At 39.6% G+C, this 20,041-nt stretch overlaps 1 long non-coding RNA gene across 2 annotated transcripts in view; it reads right to left on the bottom strand.

The window, feature by feature from the left end:
- Positions 1-4,395: 4,395 nt before the first annotated feature.
- The window catches only part of LOC129779490 (uncharacterized), a 74,900-nt gene continuing 59,254 nt past the window's right edge, over positions 4,396-20,041 (bottom strand). The window contains exons 2-6 of one of the 2 annotated variants that reach the window (XR_008743678.1): positions 10,777-11,700; positions 10,514-10,712; positions 8,234-9,816; positions 7,906-8,166; positions 4,396-7,839 (exon numbers count right to left, since the gene is read on the bottom strand). This is a non-coding gene — a long non-coding RNA (uncharacterized LOC129779490). Of the gene's footprint in view, positions 7,840-7,905; positions 9,817-10,513; positions 10,713-10,776; positions 11,701-20,041 lie in introns of both variants that reach the window. The other variant, XR_008743677.1, reaches the window with a different exon arrangement.

Raw genomic sequence — 20,041 nt, 5'->3', positions numbered from 1 at the left:
TACCTCACTCGTTTCTCGTCCGGGTATTGGAGCTCTACAAAATTGATCCCGTCGTCGTTAGGTTCCTGCAGCATGCGATGAGGCAGTGGAGCACGTCTCTGCACCTTAGTGATGGGGAAAATGTGTTGCAGTCTAGAACGCTGCAGATAAAGAGGGGGATATTCCAAGGCGACTCTTTCAGCCCGCTTTGGTTTTGTCTGGCACTGAACCCCCTCAGTAGGACGCTCAATAGAAACGGTCATGGCTATAAAATAAGGTATGGCGACGGCGCCCACGAAGAAGTGACCCATACCTTTTACATGGACGATCTCAAGGTCTACGCTGATTCACGTCAGCGTCTAGGTGTAGCTATCCGGGTTGTCGAAGACATAAGCAGGGACATCTGTATGGAGTTCGGCCTCGACAAGTGTCGCTGTGTCCACCTGCTGAAAGGACAACTTACCGAATCCGGAGGCTACGAGGTCTATGACGGCGAGTTTATAAGAGACATGGTTCGTGGCGAATCCTATAAATATCTTGGATTCCGACAGCTCACCGGGATTCGCCACTCCGACATCAAGACGGAGCTGCGAGACAAGTTCTTGAGTCGAGTGAACTGTGTCCTGAGGACTTTCCTCAACGCGGGGAACAAGGTACGCGCGATCAACACATTCGCGGTTCCCCTGCTGACCTTCAGTTTTGGTGTAGTCAAATGGAGCAAAACTGACCTAGAGGACCTTGAGAGGAGGATGAGGAAAGCATTCAAAGAGGCCGGAATGCACCATCCTCAATCGGCACTGGAGAGAGTTTCACTACCACGCAAAGAAGGGGGACTTGGAATCGTCGACATTTCTGCACTGTGTGTTGCCCAGGTACGACAACTGCGCGAGTACTTCGCAGAACGCGCCAACCAAAACGCGCTATACCGGGCTGTCTGCGCCGCCGACAGAGGATACAGCGCTCTGCACTTGGCGCAAGCGGAGTACCAACTCAACTGCAATCTGCAGACAGTGGAGGAGAAGATTGCAGCTTGGAAGCAGAAGGCAGTGCATGGTGCCCACCCCCATCAACTGGATCGGCCACACGTCGACAAGGCCGCATCTAATCTGTGGCTAACGCGTGGTGAACTCTCTTCAGTAGTAGAAGCCGACATGATAGCCATCCAGGACAGGATAATGCCGACGAGAAACTGCAGGCGGTACGTCTGGCATCAAGACGTTGATGACATTTGCCGGATGTGCCATCAACCAGGTGAAAACATAGAACACATTATGGGAGGCTGTCCCGTTTTGGCCAACGCAGCCTACACCGAGCGCCACAACAACGTGGCCCGTATTGTTCATCGACAACTGGCGCTCCAATGTGCTCTACTGGAAGACAACGTACCAAACTACCGATACCTGCCTGCACCTGTCCTGGAAAATGACCGTTTCAAGCTGTACTGGGATCGCACTGTTCTGACCGACCTCTCGATCCACCACAACCGGCCAGATATAATGGTTTACGACAAGAGCGACCGCAAAGTCACCATCATCGATGTCGCTATTCCACTGAACCAGAATCTGGAGGAGACCCACGGTCGCAAAATCTGCAAGTACCGACCATTGGCCGTGGAGCTCAAGGAACTGTGGGGGCTAAGGGAGGTCCCAAGAATTGTTCCAGTCGTTCTCTCTGGAACTGGAATTGTCCCGAAGACACTTCTGGAAGCGCTAAAGGTGTTGAATATGGAGAAGGAATTGGCCGGCATCCAAAAGTCGGTCATCCTTAGCACCTGCGCGATTGTCCGACAATTTCTCGGTCAGGACTGAAACAGCACGAGCATGCAGATACGTGCATTCCGCAGAGCCTAGTCCCCCTTTGGCATTCAGAAGCCCGGGGGCAGGTGAAAATTCTGGCTAGGTTCGCCTAGTTAAGAAGTGAGATAAGTCTGCCAATAGAAAATCTTATATCTTATTTATTTCTATTCACCACAATGCACCCAGTGCTGATGAACTGGCAACCGCTGCTTGCTTCTCAATCGGAGCGCTTGAGCGCTCGGCACTATCACACACCACTAAGAAGTGATGCTCTCCTTCACACTGCTGTAAGTGAACAGCGAATCGCGCTGGTATTGTGTGCGTGCAACTGAGCACCGATGTCCGACTTCGATTGCGATGGCGACAAATCGGCGAAAACTGAAAGCCGGCTGGCCTTGCCAGGCTTTGATGATTCTGCTTTTCTCACTAATTCCGAGTTCACACTGCGTTTTACGATATCTCGAACAGTTCGAAAACGCGCGAAAAAAGCACACCCGGGCGATAAAAAAAAATAACAGCCAACGGTAACCGAAAACAATGCTTTAACGGAGACGCTCACAGCACATGACCGGTTACTCGAAGCTTATGCCGAAGAATCAGTCACTTGCAAGTGGTTAAAAAATCTTGAACGAGAATTGTGTCTGAAAATAATCTGATATTATAATGACGAGTTTTGGTAGAATTAATTACAAAATAACTGGTAATTCGATGCGGAAAAATGCTGTTTAAAAGGTTTTTTTCTTATGTTTACCGATTTGTTTGATCAAATTAAGTAATTATGATTCATTATTATTATCGGTTCATGCGATAGAAAGACGCATACGCATTGTATTCGATAAATTTGGATAAATTCGACATAAATAGTTTAAGTAGAATTTCAGATATCGTGTATAGTGTTAGAGAAAACTGGTTTCGAGAAAAACGCGTTTGAAGTTAATTGTTATGGCTGTAATAGATTAGATACCACATCACTAAATGGCTATAGCTCGGTAAAGTGGAATTTTCGAAAAGTCCTTTGTGGGTATATTCTTGAATGCCTAAACTTCTGAAATATGAAGATTTTTTTTCTTTTTTTCAAATTTCTAGACTAGAATACTGCCTTAATCGGTATTGGGATTAAATTTTACCTTGTTAAGGTGAAGGTGGAAGCTAGCCATTGTAGTAGTATAGGTAAACCCACGTGTAAAAATGGGGTAATAGTGTTTATGAGAGAAGAGCAAAGCACATGGAAATAGATCAATTCACTTATCAGACTGTGTGGCGCTTCATTGACACGAGTCTTTGAATACATTTGAAAAAAAATAACAATTCAATACTGAAGTTGAATGTATGAACGATATGTTCCGATGAACAATTGCAAACATAAATATATTATATATAGAAGGTGCATTTGCATATGAAGTAAAATTTTGATTATACGCAAGCGTAACATGAGCAAATTTATAACACATGCAAATTGGGGCTCTTTTGATAATCACAAGTTCTTCCGCATAGTAACTCGATGCTGATCATTCCTTCATTCCTCATTCCTTCGTTGGTCGTATTGTTTTCACATATTCACGTTGGAGAGCCTTAACCCTTCTCTTCGTTGGCCGAGGCATTTTGATTGAATGTAATACTTTTCCGTTTATTGTTTTTGAAAGCATAGGCAGCCGTGGCAGTGTTCCGAGCTCTGCAATACAATTTTCTTACCCAATGTTAAAGTTGCTAAAACTTACATTATAGACCCATCAAACGTAAAAATAATGATTGTATTGATATCAACACAATTTTATTCTATTGATTTTCATGACATGGAACGCTATGACTTAGGAATAACATTTTATTGAGTGGTTATGATAGCTGTTTCGATGATGTTGTCTGGCATCAGTGTCGAAAAAATAACGATGCTTTCACTAACACAAACAAAACCATTTCCGAAGATTGAAAAATGAAAATTTTACTTTCAGAGCACTTGCTCGAGTTTTCCGACGTTTTTCACTATACAGTGCGACAGCAGATGAAAATTTAATGTCTTGTGAATAATTGATTAGTGTTTGGTTGATATTACTTCATGGGTAGTGTACGAAAACGATCATTTTCTTCACACTGTTTCGCAAAATTATTGATTTTCTGGCGAGGGGTGAGGGAGGGAGATGAAAGGAATGAGCGCTATTTGTGGCTATCCTCCACCTTCAGCTTAATAAAATGCGAAAAAAATACCGGTGGTTTGAATCAACGAGTGCTTTGTAGTTGCAACAAACAAAAACAATATATCATTTGCAACAAACAAAAACAATATATCATTGATCGTGACAGATGAGCCACTAGCATCCGAGTACTCGAACGTAAAGTAACAGAACTTGAAGTCAAATATTCACTCATGTGAAACTATCGGTCGCATTCACATAAATGCCGAAACATTCCGCAATGAACCGCGGAAACCTATAGATCATTCTTTGGAATGGAATTGAATGAGAAAACCATAGATTGGGAGTAACCTTGTCATCCAAGTTCCCAGAGGAAAGAACATTCCATTTGGACTAGTATTACTAGACATATCCAAGCTATTCGATGGCCTTTTCTAGCTTTCCCTCGCCTACGGGTAACATGAACACGTTCAGGATACGGTAACATTCACAACAAAGGACCAAAGAAGTGTTGGGATGTTTCTTTCGAGGTGAACGATTATTTGATTTGTTTCTCTTTTATTTGTCTATATTCTCAGTTCGATGTTTCGAAACACAATTCTTCACCAGGACAATATTCTTAACCCTCCTGTACTCGCGTGCAAAATCATAACACGTATACTCGCGCACGGTGTCACAGACCGAAAATTGAACATCTCTGTGATGTTTCCATTGTGTATTTTCAGGCTTTATTGGCATTTATTTGAAGAAGAGGGTATAATTGAATGAAAAAACTCCAAAAAATATGTTTTCTTCGTCTTTATTATGTTTAAATAGTCATCTAATTCAACCTCCTCAAAACAGAATAATTTTTGATACTCCAACACAAATAACGAAATTTGATTTTTTCACTGTTATTATTTAAAAGTGAGCAACTGAATATAATTCATGGAAGAATATAGAGCTATAAAATAACATAAAAACGTATTAATCGATTGTGGTTTCATTGGAATAAGAATCAAAACATAGCATAACTGCATGCTCGAAACAAACATATTTTTTACATTTCATGCAGTTGTTGCGTGTTTTCGGGCCTTTTATCGAAGAGAGGAATGTATAACCACCTTCTAGATAATTACCAGATGATAAAGGCTCTGGAATATGATGTTTGCATATTTCTAATATTCTTTGTCTCTGTATTCTTGGTAAACTGAAAATTAATGTCTTTTTTTAGATAGGGCATAAAAAGATGATATAAAAGGATTTCTAGGAACTTTTTTTTCTTTTTCTTGTTTTCTTGTCGATAAAAAAACCGAGACTGTAATTGTTAAAAATTACCATAAGCCACCGATTAGTTTATAGTTTACTGTTTACAATTCTTCCACAAGTGAAATTCTTTCACAAGTGTGTATATGTATGACCATTATATTCAGCGAATAACTATACGAAAGTCGACCATTTATATTTTGCTTTTGAACGTATGAATCTAACGACGAATATATCGACGAATAGTTAATATATGAATCCGTTCAATCCAGTTACAAAAGGGACTGAAATCAAATAAGAATAGTCCGGTAATGATCGTATGCATTATATTCAATAAATATTTCACGCCACTAACATTAATTTATACATTTCATTCAACAATATTCTAGAATATGAAAAAATGCACTTGTCCAAAAAAGTTACCCCTATACTCGCGTCGGTGTGTCAGACCGAAAGCGTTGAAAAAGTGGCACACGTCCCCTTTGTACCAACACATGCGATACGCTAAACGATGACGCACGACGAATAACGAAGCTAGAGAGAATCGCAAAGTTGTAGTGTTGATATTTTCTGAGAAATGAACGAATTATTGATTTCTCGGTCTGACAGATCAATGCGCGAGTATAGGAGTGTTAAACACTAAATGTTTTGATTGGCATCGTTTTATAATTCACAAGACATCCAAATACACTGTGTTTCATAACTATAGAACCACTCATTTTCTCTGAGTGCCCAGAGATATGTAAGAAGTCGATTGAATTGAAGTATATAGTGTAGGATATAACAAGTATCTTCATTTATAAGACTGGCCATTTGAACATAACCAAATCAATACCCTGTGAAGAGCTCATGAGGGGTGATCGTACGACTAGTAGATGCAGCTTACAAGCGGTATGAGTGATTTGAAGAGCTTAAACGAGCAGTAGTCTCTGCGTAGAACAAGATACACACTACAACATCAGCCAGTTCGATCGTAACCACACCGAATGGGTTATTCGAAAAATGTTGTAACTCATGTGAAACTGACGTTAATTTGGTAAAGGAGTGAATGTGGTTCTACAGTTATGATACACTAGAATATTAGTTTTTTTTTACTGTTTCGCGCCTGAACGCAACAATAATGTTCAAGTGGCCAATCTTATAAATGAAGATAGTTATTGTATTCTACACTATATACTTCAATTCAACCGTCTTCACCTCTGGAAACTCAGAAAAATGAAGTGGTTCGATAGTTATGAAACGCAGTGTACGATTGTCACTTATTGGTCCAAAACTCGTTTCAATAGCATTGCTATGAAAACAGGCTATTGAAATCATTACAATCTAGCTCGTTGATGATGACTGCTTTTGTGGTGATCGGAATGTGTCCCGAATACGGTGGCACAATCAGGGCGCCTAGAGAAACCGTCATCGAGAATACATGCAGGGTGTGATTTCTTTTACTCGCTTGTAAATGCGCTCGAGCAAAGGAAGATTTGCGCATTCGGTTCCCGTGATACAATCGTATCCAAGAGCATCAGTTTCTGTTTTGCTTTCGCATGGAAAAAAATTGCGTTGCAAACAAAATCTCTTGTATCGAAACGTTGAAAATGTAGCAGAAAACATTTGGTGACTCAACTTTGTAGAAAACTCGAGTGTTTGAATGGCATAAGGCATTCAAATACGACCGAGAAGAGATGAACGATTTGTCACACCAAGGATGACCATCCACCTCTCTTACTGATGAAAACGTCGACAAAATGAAAGGAATAGTGCTCGGAAATCGTCATATTTTGGTTGATGTTTTGGCATAAGAAAAGTCGCAGCACGACTAGTGCCAAAAGAGCTCAATTTTCTTCAAAAAATTCATCGCAATCAAGTGGCTGAAGACATGCTTGAAGGATCAAATCCTGATCCTACGTTCATCTAACGCATAATTAATCTCCAGATATGGCCCCGTGTGACTTTTTCCCATTTCAGAATCTTAAATTACTGCTTCGTGGGACCCGTTTCGACAGAATTGAGGGCATAAAAACGAATTGGTTGCGTGAATTGAAGACAATTCCTGAATACAGCTGTAAAGAGTGTTTTGATGGCTGAATTGTTCGTTAGAAAAAATGTAAAGTGAAGCACTAATTTGGACCTATTTTGAAGGCAATGATATAAATTTAGATGACAAACAAAACATTCTCTTTGAAAACACAATGGGCCTTATTCCCGAATACACACGTGAAAACAATGTGTAGTGAGTACAACGTTATTCCGGAATACACGCCACTGTAAACATTTGGTAGAATTCATTCCGAGTTCATCCACCGATGTTATTCTGGTTTACACTTCACGCTCTTTTTTGTATAAACAGCGATTCCTCGAGTTCATCATAATCGCCGATCATACACTCTCCCAAAAAGTTGGTATATATGACGAGCTTTTTGGTAAATGTTACCAATACTCAGTAAATTTATTACCAATACTTAGTAAACATATTACGCGATAACAATGGTAAACAAATGTCAAATCGGCCAGTATAACCCAGTATAAGCAGTCGGTTCAACGTTGGTTTAACATATACCCTAAACATGTTATGTTAACCCAACCTTTATGCATATATTGTTATAAACTTATTGAGCTTTTGTATGTATCTTTATTCATTTATTGAACTATCTAAACTATCGACATCTGATCCTGCATCGGTTGGGTCTGATACATGGCTACAAATTAGAACAAAATACGCAATTATTACTACAAATAGCTACGACAGACTACTCAATTCTCACCATTATCATCTCCCAGGACCAGCGTGTAATTACTTCTCAGTCAAACACATTCGGGAGATATCACGAAGCTGACAAAACCCAGGCGGAATTAAGTGAGGCTTAATCCAATTGATTGAACCACCGATCACAATCGTCTGCAAAACGTTTATGAAGTCGACTAGGACTCGACAGGGCTCGATTTTGTGTATCGAAGTACCCAGATTCCTTATTATTGAAGTAATGTCTCCGCATTCTCCCGCAGCAGACGAGCACAAATCATTCCTATCCAATATGTATCAATATTAATTAAAGAACATAAATTGAATTGATTTTCACGAATATTACTTACCTGTCCCGAATCTGAGTGAATACGACCTTCTTCTGTGAAGAAATAAATATTGGAAAGTAGTACCGTGCAACTCAATTAACAACTTGGTAATTAGGCTAATGAAGTTATATTTACATTTTCCTCGCGGTTGCCAGTAATGACAATCGTAAAAGTTACTAATACCGCGAAGTAAAATGAATCCATCGTTGGTAGGGATGTGTTGCGTGATTCATTTTAAACCGGCGCCACACGATGCTACGAACACCCCGAACAAAACACAAAACGCTTGTGCCCAAGCTCGCTCGTGATCAGTCTGTCTCTTTCACGCTTCAAGCAAAAAAATTCCCTTCTGCTTTCCTCCGTACTGTTTTCATATACCGCTCCCTAACCAACTTAGTGATGAAACGGCCTCACCTTAGGATATACTTCTAGGCGCCTTGGTCACAACATTTGTCGATTCATCGAGTCAAATGTTTGAGTCCAACATTCGAGTGAAACGTTGGACGAATCGTGTAGCGCCCGCATTACAAACGATTGGTAATATTTACAGAAAATTTATACATTCTACTGTTTGCATTACAAAAGATCTGGAAGCGTTTTTTAGTAATCCATTTTCTGGGTGTATCGACACAACTCGAGGATAAACAAAACAAAATACAACTGACATTTCTTTTACGGTGGGTATAATCTCGTGATATATTCATGTGAAGAAATATGATGAGATTTATAGAAATCGCATCAACCGTTTACACTAGCGCGAACTTATATACTGAATATATTCACATTTTCAGTGAATTTATTCACATGAAGTAGAACTGCATCCAACTTTAGTGATTTCTCACCAGTGAGAAATTCACCAGCGTTTACATATGCCTGAATTTATCCTATACATAGTGGTTATATATACCTAGAAGAAGAGTATCATACATATCCTCACCCGTTTACATCTATTTCCGTGTGATTAAATTTATCTATAGCTATAGATCTCCCGAATGTAAACGCGCCATTAGAAACGACATTGGAAATGAACAAAGGGTCATTTTGGCATCAACTCCATTTTCTACACGAAGTTCATTTTTACACTTCACGAAACGGGAATGAGTACAACAAAGTGAAGTGAGATGTAAGCGTAGTGGGAACGTAAGTGTACGTGGATACGGGAATAAGGCCCAATATCCCGGAATATATTTGACAGAATGTATCTCGTCTTTCTTCAATGGATATTCTCTTTAAGATCGGAGCCAAATTCGTTTCGAATCTCAACCCGATTTGTCACTTCTTCTTCGAATGCGCTAATGTTTCTAGAAAAATTTCACCGCCTCAACGTAGTATTAGTTGCGTTATTATATATAGATTTGAGATTCTTATGCCTTATAACACGCCTCGATTATATCCTGAATGGCAAGTTCGAGAACACACGAGTCCAGCCGAAGCTCCGAGCATGATATTTACGACGCCATCCATTCGGGGACCACCATTGTTTCGTCAAGTTATCGGCTTTTAATGCAACACTCTGCCTTTAGTGCTTGAAAATGCGATCGAAGACTGTGGGATCTAGTACATGTTGTACAAAATACGTCCAAACGTAAGGTGCTGAGGTTTTCCTAAAAAAAAAAGAATTGAGATAATTTTAGAGCCTCGACATAGTGTAAATATCAAATTGTTCTGGTTAAATAAGACATTGTTAGCGTGAACATGCATTACATAAGATTCATGTTTTTGTTTTTTTTTTTCAATACTGAAGTCGTAAAGAAATGATCCGATCTGCTACCAACATGGAATTATTGTAATAATAATACAAATCGAAGCAATGTTTTTCAACAATGCCAAAAAGATTGTCGATCTTTTTTTTTTCATTCTTTTCGAATCACTGTCTCAAAAACCGAGTCAAGCGATCGTCAGCAGCTTGTACAGAAAAACCGCTCTGTTGATCTCTGTTCGATTACTATCATGCTTATTATTCGTTATTATGTCACAGAACGGAGATGATTTTCCGTTTTCCGTTTCCGTTTCCGATGATTTTCATTGGAATGAAACAGATCATGCTTTGTTCCAAACGAAAACTCGATTCGCTACCCACACCGTTCAATTTATTCATTCATCAAAAATGTTCAAAGGATTTGACCTATTTATTTCTTCTGGCATCATGAGATAAACAAAACAGTGTGTTATTTGTTTCAAATAACACACTCCTTCGAACAAGGCCGAGAAGTCATTCGCATTCATTTAATCTCCCGATTCAATATGATCGTTTATATCCATTAGGAGAGACACATTCGCAAGCGAAATCGGGCTACTTACATCGTCTTCGTCTTCCGGCCCGGTTTGGCACACTGTAGAGTGCGTTTATCGCCGCACTGGATTTGGTTGATGTTCCTCCACGGTTCACCCAAGAGGACGGATGCATTGAGGGTGAAACATGTTTTGGTTTGCGGTTGATGCTGTCAACAGGAGCTCTCGAGCGCGACAGTAAAACGAGAGAGGTGCTGATACGGAGGCACTGAAAACGAAAGACGAACGATTAATTAGATCTTTCACCAAATCGTTGCAAAAGGGGAACTTACTTGATCACTTTTTGTATTTGCCGGAAAAATCTGGTCGAATACGATTGCGCATCAAAAACAATTCGCAGGCACGCAGGATATCGATGTTGATTTGGATGTTCAAATTAACCTTTTCACACGAACTGAACGGGTCAAGTGATTCACCTCGAAACTCCGGAATGTTGTTGAAAAAGTTGGACGTCTCGTAATCGTCCTCCTGTTTCTCCCCGTCTCAACGACCATCCGAAGAATTCACCAGTGATCCTGCATCATCATCCCCCTCACTAACAATCCGCTTGTTTATCACAACTATGGCTACCAAAGCTGCTAGCGTTGGTCCTTGTGTATCTGTCGTATACCCCGTCACTTGTCGCTTCTCCGACATCTACAACCTGTTACAATTTCACCATTTTCATGCTTCCCTTTCAATTGTTCTCTGGTACTCCAAATGGCAATGTCGATATCCGAAAATGTCACAGTGCAGCCATTTGACATTGATTTCTTTTGGATCGGTGATTCGGTTGAATTCATCATATAATCGTGAATAGTTCTGATAGTTGTTGGGTTTATCGTACGTTTGGTCTGGTAGCAGCATGTCACCATGCTCCTCAACTTCTCATCGACTTGAAACAGGTTTTTCGGAGTTACGTTCTTCCGGGCACTCGAAGAACCATGGGAGGCACGGGATGATTTTCAAAGGAAATGTCGTTTGGAATCCGCAGGTTTTTGCTTTTATTCCTTGGATTTACACTGTCTTCCTCTGTTGCTCGAGCGAATAAACCTTTATAGTTGGTGTTTGTTTTAAAACTTTCATTTCATTTGTTACTCCTTTTGTTGCAATGTTGAAAATGTTGTTTACGTATGCTGATGTTTTTCTCTTTTGTATTAATGTGGCGCATGAAGACAAGTTCGGGAAAGGTAAAGTGTAACAATGTTGGGTGATTCCTGGAAATGGAGTAGAAATAATAAAAATTATTAACTTGAGTGTCAGTTTTGTAGCAGATAAGTTTTCAGGTGATTCGTGATGTAACGAAACAAGGTTGTAACACTTTCAACTACAGTTTTGTATTAACTCAAAGGAAAACTTCCATTGAAAATAGGCGAAAACATTTGTCAAATGGAATTGAAAGTTGACTTTAATTCTTTTGAATTTTGATGATCTTCACTTTCATTGGCAAACATTTTGAAACCGAGTTGAAAAGTAATATTGATCGAAGAAGTAGCGGAATATTCGATGAAAATTAGAAAAATGGTGAAGCTTTATCATAGACTGACTAAAATTTACTTTAATTCAGTTAAAGTTTCCTGAAGCGCATTTCTATACGAAATCTAGCTTCTACTTTAACCATTTAATTCATCGGGATTCTGATTTTACTTAACGCTGGAGTTCAAACTTTGTGAACATATAACTGAAATTCGACAGTTGACATTTTACTGAAAGATTCGGATAGACTTGACAACACTCTGAATCCAAAGTCTCCACAAGACATATACGAGGTATGGCTATTAAATAACGAGACTGGTTACGAAAAAGGTTCATATTCTAAAAATTACGGTACAACGATATGCTCCACTTCAATATACTCCCCTTGGCTCCTCGCACACATTTCCATACGTTTTTTTCCATTGTTCAAAGCAATGCGAAACTCTTCTTTTATGATGGCGTTCAAAAGCCGCGTCGCTTTTTCATTCGCCTCTTCTACGGACATAAATCGAGTACCTTCCAACACGGATTTGATCTTGGGGAATAGAAAAAAGTCGCATGGGGCTAGATCTAGGTTAAAAATTGCTTTACCGACAGCGCGTTATGGGCAGATGTTTTTTGTCACACATGATTTCCAACGCGCACTACAAACCACGTTCCATTCAAATTACTGCTGCTCGCAAACTACTATAATGACAAAAACGTGTTTTCGTACGTTTATAGCAGATACTTCAAGTTACCGAACGCATTATTCGTTTTTACCATCACCCCTCTAGGGCGCCCTCCAGGCGCGCAGTCTCGTTATTTAATAGCCATACCTCGTAATTCTCGATATATTAGGCTGTCAAAAAAGTCCTGCGGTATTTTTTTTTTGAATTTTCATTTGTTCATAAAATTAGTTACAATCATCTGTTTTAAGTCAAATATGCGCCGTTTTGTTCGATGACTTGTTCCCAACGAGATGCCAACTTCATAATACCCCTGTTATGAAGGGTGTGTCACATCAAATTGCATCACGGAAAAAACGCTGTAGAAATTTAATTTTTAGGAATTATATCTTCAGCTTTCGCTTATAATCAGATAAGAGTGTATAGATCACGTTGGCCATGCTTCACTGTCAATTTTTCGTAAATTTGGAAAAATGTCGTCGAACGAAAAAGAGCGTCGTGAATTAATCCTGTGCACTCATTTCGAGAATCCGGAGTTGTCACATCGGGACATCGGTAAGATGCTGGGAATCGTCCAACCCACGGGCAGCAGAGTACTAAAACGATACTTCGAGAACCTAACCATCGACCGGAAGGTGAAGAACGGCAAAAATGGATGCTCCGTCAGTGAAAAGCGCGTAGTTAAGAAGTTTAGACGTGATCCGAGAAGTTCGGTCCGGGATGTCGCCAATAAGCTGAATTTGTCAAGTTCATTCGTCCAGCGGACCAAGCAGCGGGAGGGCCTGCGTACATACAAGGTTCAGAAGGCTCCTAATCGCGACGAAAGGCAAAACATGGTGGGGAAGACGCGAGCCCGGAAGCTGTACACCGAAATGCTGACGAAGCCGCATTGCCTGGTAATGGACGACGAAACCTACGTCAAAGCGGACTTTCGTCAGCTGCCGGGCCTGTTGTTCTTCTCCGCAGAGGACAAATTCAGCGTTCCAAAGGAGATTCGCAAGCAGAAACTATCCAAGTTTGCCAAAAAGTACATGGTGTGGCAAGCGATCTGCTCTTGCGGAAAGCGGAGCGCCCCCTTCGTGATGACCGGCACGGTAAACGGGCAGGTTTACCTTAAGGAGTGCCTACAGAAGCGCTTACTACCACTATTGAAGCAGCACGAGGGCCCGACCATCTTCTGGCCGGATCTCGCTTCGTGCCACTATTCAAAGGACGAGTTGGAGTGGTACGAAGCCAACGGGGTCACCTTCGTGCCAAAGGAAATCAATCCGCCCAACGCGCCAGAGCTTCGCCCAATAGAGAAATATTGGGCGATTATGAAGCAGGCCCTCCGGAAGAACCCAAAAGTTGTCAAATCGGAGGCGGACTTCAAGAGAAAATGGATTTCTGTTAAAAAAAAACTACAACCTGACGTTGTACAGAACATTATGGACCGGGTAAAGAAGAAGGTGCGAGCATACGGGCTTGGGCTCGAAGTATGAATAAAAAGAAAATGCCAAAAGTTGTTTAATAGTTTTTATTTTACTGTCTAAAATTTTCAAGAGGATCGGTCTACTGGGCGAATTTCTACAGTGTTTTTTCCGTGATGCAATTTGATGTGACACACCCTTTAGAAGCTCGCTTCTTTATTGGCAAAACACTCGGATAGCTAATTTTCACAGGCCTCTTTTGTGACTAACTTCTGACTACCTAGCTCGTTCGCCATGGACAAAAACAGGTGGTAGTCACTTGGTGCAAGGTCCGAACTATACGGCGGATGCAAAAGAACCTCCCATCCGAGCTTCCGGAGCTTCTGGCGCGTCACCAAAGAAGTGTGTGGCCTGGCGTTGTCCTGATGGAAGACAATGCGACCTCTGTTTATCAAAGATGGCCTCTTCTTCATGAGTGCTACCTTCAAGCGGTCCAGTTGTTGGCAGTACAGGTCCGAATTGAGCGTTTGGCCATAGGGAAGCAGCTCATAATAGATTATTCCTTGACAATCCAACCAAACACACAGCATAACCTTCCTGGCCGTTAATGAGGGCTTGGCCACCGTCTGAGCCGCTTCAGCGGGCTTCGACCACGACCGTTTGCGCTTCACGTTGTCGTGAAGCAGCGATTCATATGCGTCGATACGGTCAAAGATGTTTTTTTGCGTCAACGTGTGTGGCACCCATACATCGAGCTTCTTTGTGAATCCAAGCTTCTTCAAATAGTTAATAACGGTTTGATGACTTATCCCCAGCTCTTGGCCGATGCTACGGCTGCTACTATGCCGGTTTTTCTCGGCTAATTCAGCGATTTTGTCGCAATTTTCGACGACAGGCCTTCCGGAGCGTGGCGCATCTTCGACGACCTCTACATCAGAACGAAAACGTTGAAACCATCGTTGTGCGGTGGAAATGGAAACTGTATCGGATCCATAAACTGCACAAATTTTATTGGCATCTTGAGATGCATTTTTGCCTTTGTCATAGTAGTACTGTAAAATATGTCGGATTTTCTCTTTATTTTGCTCCATATTTGCGACACTATAACTCACGAACGACTTAACCAAACAAAACACTGTCAAGGACTATATTATAGCGCGCAAAAATACCTTTCCAACAAGCTATAGTATGACTCGATTCAATTAATACAACTAGAACTACACATCGCGGAAATACCGCAGGACTTTTTTGACAGCCTAATATAAGGTTGAGAGAAAAACTGTGAACGGAAAAAAATTTCCCGGGTAGATGGCTGTAGTGATAGTGATCAGAATTATTGATCAAACATTTTCAACAATTTCAAATGCAAGTCAGCAAAGATAAAATCCGGTACATTTTGCAGTTACATCTTTTATAAAGGTAATAAGAAAGAAGAAAGAAGAAAGAAGAAAGAAGAAAGAAGAAAGAAGAAAGAAGAAAGAAGAAAGAAGAAAGAAGAAAGAAGAAAGAAGAAAGAAGAAAGAAGAAAGAAGAAAGAAGAAAGAAGAAAGAAGAAAGAAGAAAGAAGAAAGAAGAAAGAAGAAAGAAGAAAGAAGAAAGAAGAAAGAAGAAAGAAGAAAGAAGAAAGAAGAAAGAAGAAAGAAGAAAGAAGAAAGAAGAAAGAAGAAAGAAGAAAGAAGAAAGAAGAAAGAAGAAAGAAGAAAGAAGAAAGAAGAAAGAAGAAAGAAGAAAGAAGAAAGAAGAAAGAAGAAAGAAGAAAGAAGAAAGAAGAAAGAAGAAAGAAGAAAGAAGAAAGAAGAAAAAAGAAAGAATAAAGAAGAAAGAACTTTTAAATTTTTGAATTTATGAATTTAGATTTTTTTGGATTTTTGAACTTTTGCTATCCCATTGTCCTCAGTCTGGAAAATATGATCAGAAACACATTTGGTGCATTTCGATGCAACATAGAGTTACAGGATGATGGGATAGCAAAAGTTTTGCGTCGAAATGCACCAGATGTGTTAACGATCGTGTCTTTACAACCAAGGATGATGAAATAGTATAAATTTTGCGTCAAAAAGCACCGCGTGTGTAACCGATCATGTGTTTTCGACCGAGGACAATGCAATAGAACAAGTTTTGCGCCGAGATGCACTGGGTGTGTTATCGATAACGTGTTTCGACCGAGAATGATGGGATAGCAAAAGTTATGCGTTGAGATGCACCAAATGTGTTGCCGATCATATGTTTTTTTGAAAAAAAAGTTAGTTCAGTTAAGTTAAGTTAAGTAAGTTAAGAAAAAAAACTATAAGACCTACAAGATTCAAAAAAGTAATCTATTTTTTTGAGAGATTTCAAGTATGTAAAATTTCTCAAATGATTTATTGAATGATGAATTACACCCACAACGTTTCAGAGCAATCTGAGATGGTGCTACTAATGACCAGTCGAGTTAGCCGAAGAGTACCGTGTTTAATGTGTGCAAATCGTTTGACCAGCGCTTAACTGTGGATCGGAAGGTTGGAAGCGGAACAAATCGAAATGTATGCTCCCGACAGATAGACCGAAAGGCGGTTGCCATTATTGAGAAACATCCCAACCTTTCAGTTAGAAATGTGGCTCGAAAGGTTGGAAAATCAAAATCAGATCTACAAAAAGTAAAGCAGAGGCATGGACTGAAGGCGTACAAAGTGAAAAGGTGCCCAATCGTGATGATAAGCAAAATATCACTGCAAAAAGCCGTGCTAAGGTACTCTACACTCAGTTTTTACAAAACTGCTCATGCACCATAATGGACGATGAAACTTATGTTCTCGGAGACTTCAAACAGCTTCCGGGTCTCGCTTTTTATACTGAAATACGAAGAAATACCGTAGCCGAGTGTTTCCGGACCAAGAAGCAATTTAAATTCCCCAAAAAGTACTTGGTTTTGCAGTCCATATGCAGTTATTGCCGAAAAAACAAATCTTTCGTCTCTACCGGCATTATTAACAAAGATGTTTACGAGAAGGAATGTCTCTAGAAGCGGTTGCTACCATTCATAAGAAGCCACGACTCTTTAGCGTTGTTTTGGCCAGATTTGGCCTTTTGTCACTATGCAGAATCCATCCTGGAATGGTATAATGCACATGAGGTCAAATATGTGCCAAAAACGGCAAATCCACCGAACTGCCCAGAACATCGCCCGATGGAAAAGTACTGGGCTCTGATTAACACTCCTATACTCGCGCATTAGTCTGTCAGACCGAGAAATCAATAATTCGTTCATTTCTCAGAAAATATAAACACTACGACTTTGCGATTCTCTCTAGCTTCGTTATTCGTCGTGCGTCATCGTTTAGCGTATCGCATGTGTTAGTACAATGGGGACGTGTGCCACTTTTTTAACACTTTCGGTCTGACACATCGACGCGAGTATAGGAGTATCTTTTTTGGACAAGTGCCTTTTTTCATATTCTAGAATATTGTTGAATGAAATGTATAAATTAATGTTAGTGGCGTGGAATATTTATTGCATATAATGCATAAGATCATTACCGGACTATTCTTATTTGATTTCAGTCCCTTTTGTAACTGGATTGAACGGATCCATATATTAACTATTCGTCGATATATTCGTCGTTAGATTCATACGTTCAAAAGCAAAATATAAATGTTTGACTTTCGTATAGTTATTCGCTAAATATAATGGTCATACATATACACACTTGTGAAAGCATTTCACTTGTGGAATAATTGTAAACAGTAAACTATAAACTAATCGGTGGCTTGTGGTAATTTTTAACAGTTAAAGTTTCGGATATATTTTATTTATAATGGAAAATATCAACAAGAAAACCAGAAAAATAAAAGGAAGTTCCTAGAAATCCTTTTATATCATCTTTTTATGCCCCATCTAAAATGGCATTAATTTCTAGTTTACCAAGAACACAGAGATAAAGAATATTAGAAATATGCAAACTTTATATTGCAGAACCTTTACCATCTGGTAATTGTCTAGAAGGTTACATTCTTCACTTTGATAAAAGACCCGAAAAATACGCAACAACTGCATGAAATGTAAAAAATATGTTTGTTTCGGGCATGCAGTTATGCTATGTTCTGATTCTTACTCCAATGAAACCACAATCGATTAATACGTTTTTATGTTGTTTTATAGCTCTTTATACTTCCATGAATTATATTCAGTTGCTTACTTTACAACATCTTGGTACCCGAAATTTAACGTGGACAGGCTTTATAATTTTATGAAATCAAGAAGAATGAAAAAAAAATTAGAAAAAAATTAGGATAGCTCATATTGTGTTGTCCAGAAAAAAAATTGCAGTTCATTCAAAGGTGGTAATTTGTGTGAAAAATAATTCGCTACCGTGAGAGCTGTGTTCTTCGGTTGAAAACTGAAGGTGAAAATATGTTTCGATGCGGTTGTTTTCACCTCCGATGCCACCAAACATGCGCAAAAGCCAGCATCCAGCAACATCATCGACGGCACCAAAGTTATGATCCAGCATCACCAACGCCAATGATAACACCAAAGGTTTTTCTTAGAACCAACCAAATTTTCATGAAGAATTAATTTTCCGAGTAAACTAAAACATTTTAGATTACTTCACAAAAAAGTCAAATTATTCTTCATTCAAAGAAATGAAAATAAGACAATATATACATATAAATTGACATCTCTTGTCGTAGTTCAACGTCTCTCAGGTTATGTCCCCGAAATTACACACTCGCCTTTTTTTCCTTTACCCTTTGATGGTTGATACGTTGAATTTTCACTACTATGCCTGTGTTCGTTTCTTACCAGCAACAATCTCTGCGTTCGTGACCAGAGTTATCACGACATCGAGCACGTTGTTTGGTCGTGTGAGGTGTATCTTGTCGCCATATCGAATCTATGAAATTCCCTTCGGGCCCAATAGAGACAGCCCAATGTGCCGGTGAGAGATGTGTTGGCTCGGTTAGACCTTGATTACATGTCCCAATATGCCCCAATATGTTATCTTTAAGGTGAAGGTGGAAGCTAGCCACAAATGGCTGCCACAATGGCGCTCACTTCTTTCATCTCCCTCCCTCACCCCTCGCCCGAAAATCAATTATTTTGCGAAACAGTGTGAAGAAAATGATCGTTTTCGCACACTTCCCATGAAGTAATATCAACCAAACTCTAATCGATTACTCACAAGATATTAAATTTTCACCTGCTGTCGCACTGTATAGTGAAAAACGTCGGAAAACTCGAGCAAGTGCTCTGAAAGTAAAATTTTCATTTTTCAATCTTCGGCAATGGTTTTGTTTGTATTGGTGAAAGCATCGTTATTTTTTCGACACTGATGCCAGACAACATCATCGAAACAGCTATCAAAACCACTCAATAAAATGTTATTCCTGAGTTATAGCGTTTCATGTTATGAAAATCAATAGGATAAAATTGTGTTGATATCAATACAATTATTATTTTTACGTTTAATGGGTGTATAATGTTAGTTTTAGCAACTTTAACATAGGGTAAGAAAATTGTATTGCAGAGCTCGGAACACTGCCACGGCTCCCTATGCTTTCAAAAACAATAAACGGAAAAGTATTACATTCAATCTAAATGTCTCGGCCAACGAAGAGAAGGGTTAAGGCTCTCCAACGTGAATATGTGAAAACAATACGACCAACGAAGGAAAAAAATTGAGGAATTATCGGCATCGATACTATGCGGAAGAACTTGTTAATATCAAAAGAGCCCCAATTCGCATGTGTTATAAATTTGCTCATGTTACGCTCGCGTATAATCAGAATTTTACTTCATATTCAAATGCACCTTCCATATATATTTATGTTTGCAATCGTTCATCGGAACATATCGTTCATACATTTAACTTCAGTATTGAATTGTTATTTTTTTTTTCAAATGTATTCAAAGACTCGTGTCAATGAAGCGCCACACATGAAGCGCCACACAGTCTGATAAGTGAATTGATCTATTTACATGTGCTTTGCTCTTCTCTCACAAACACTATTACCCCATTTTTACA

Source organism: Toxorhynchites rutilus, chromosome 3, assembly GCF_029784135.1.
Source record: "Toxorhynchites rutilus septentrionalis strain SRP chromosome 3, ASM2978413v1, whole genome shotgun sequence".
Taxonomy (NCBI): Eukaryota; Metazoa; Arthropoda; class Insecta; order Diptera; family Culicidae; genus Toxorhynchites; species Toxorhynchites rutilus.
Note: the sequence above shows the minus strand (reverse complement) of the source record. Positions and strands in the feature narration are given on the sequence as shown.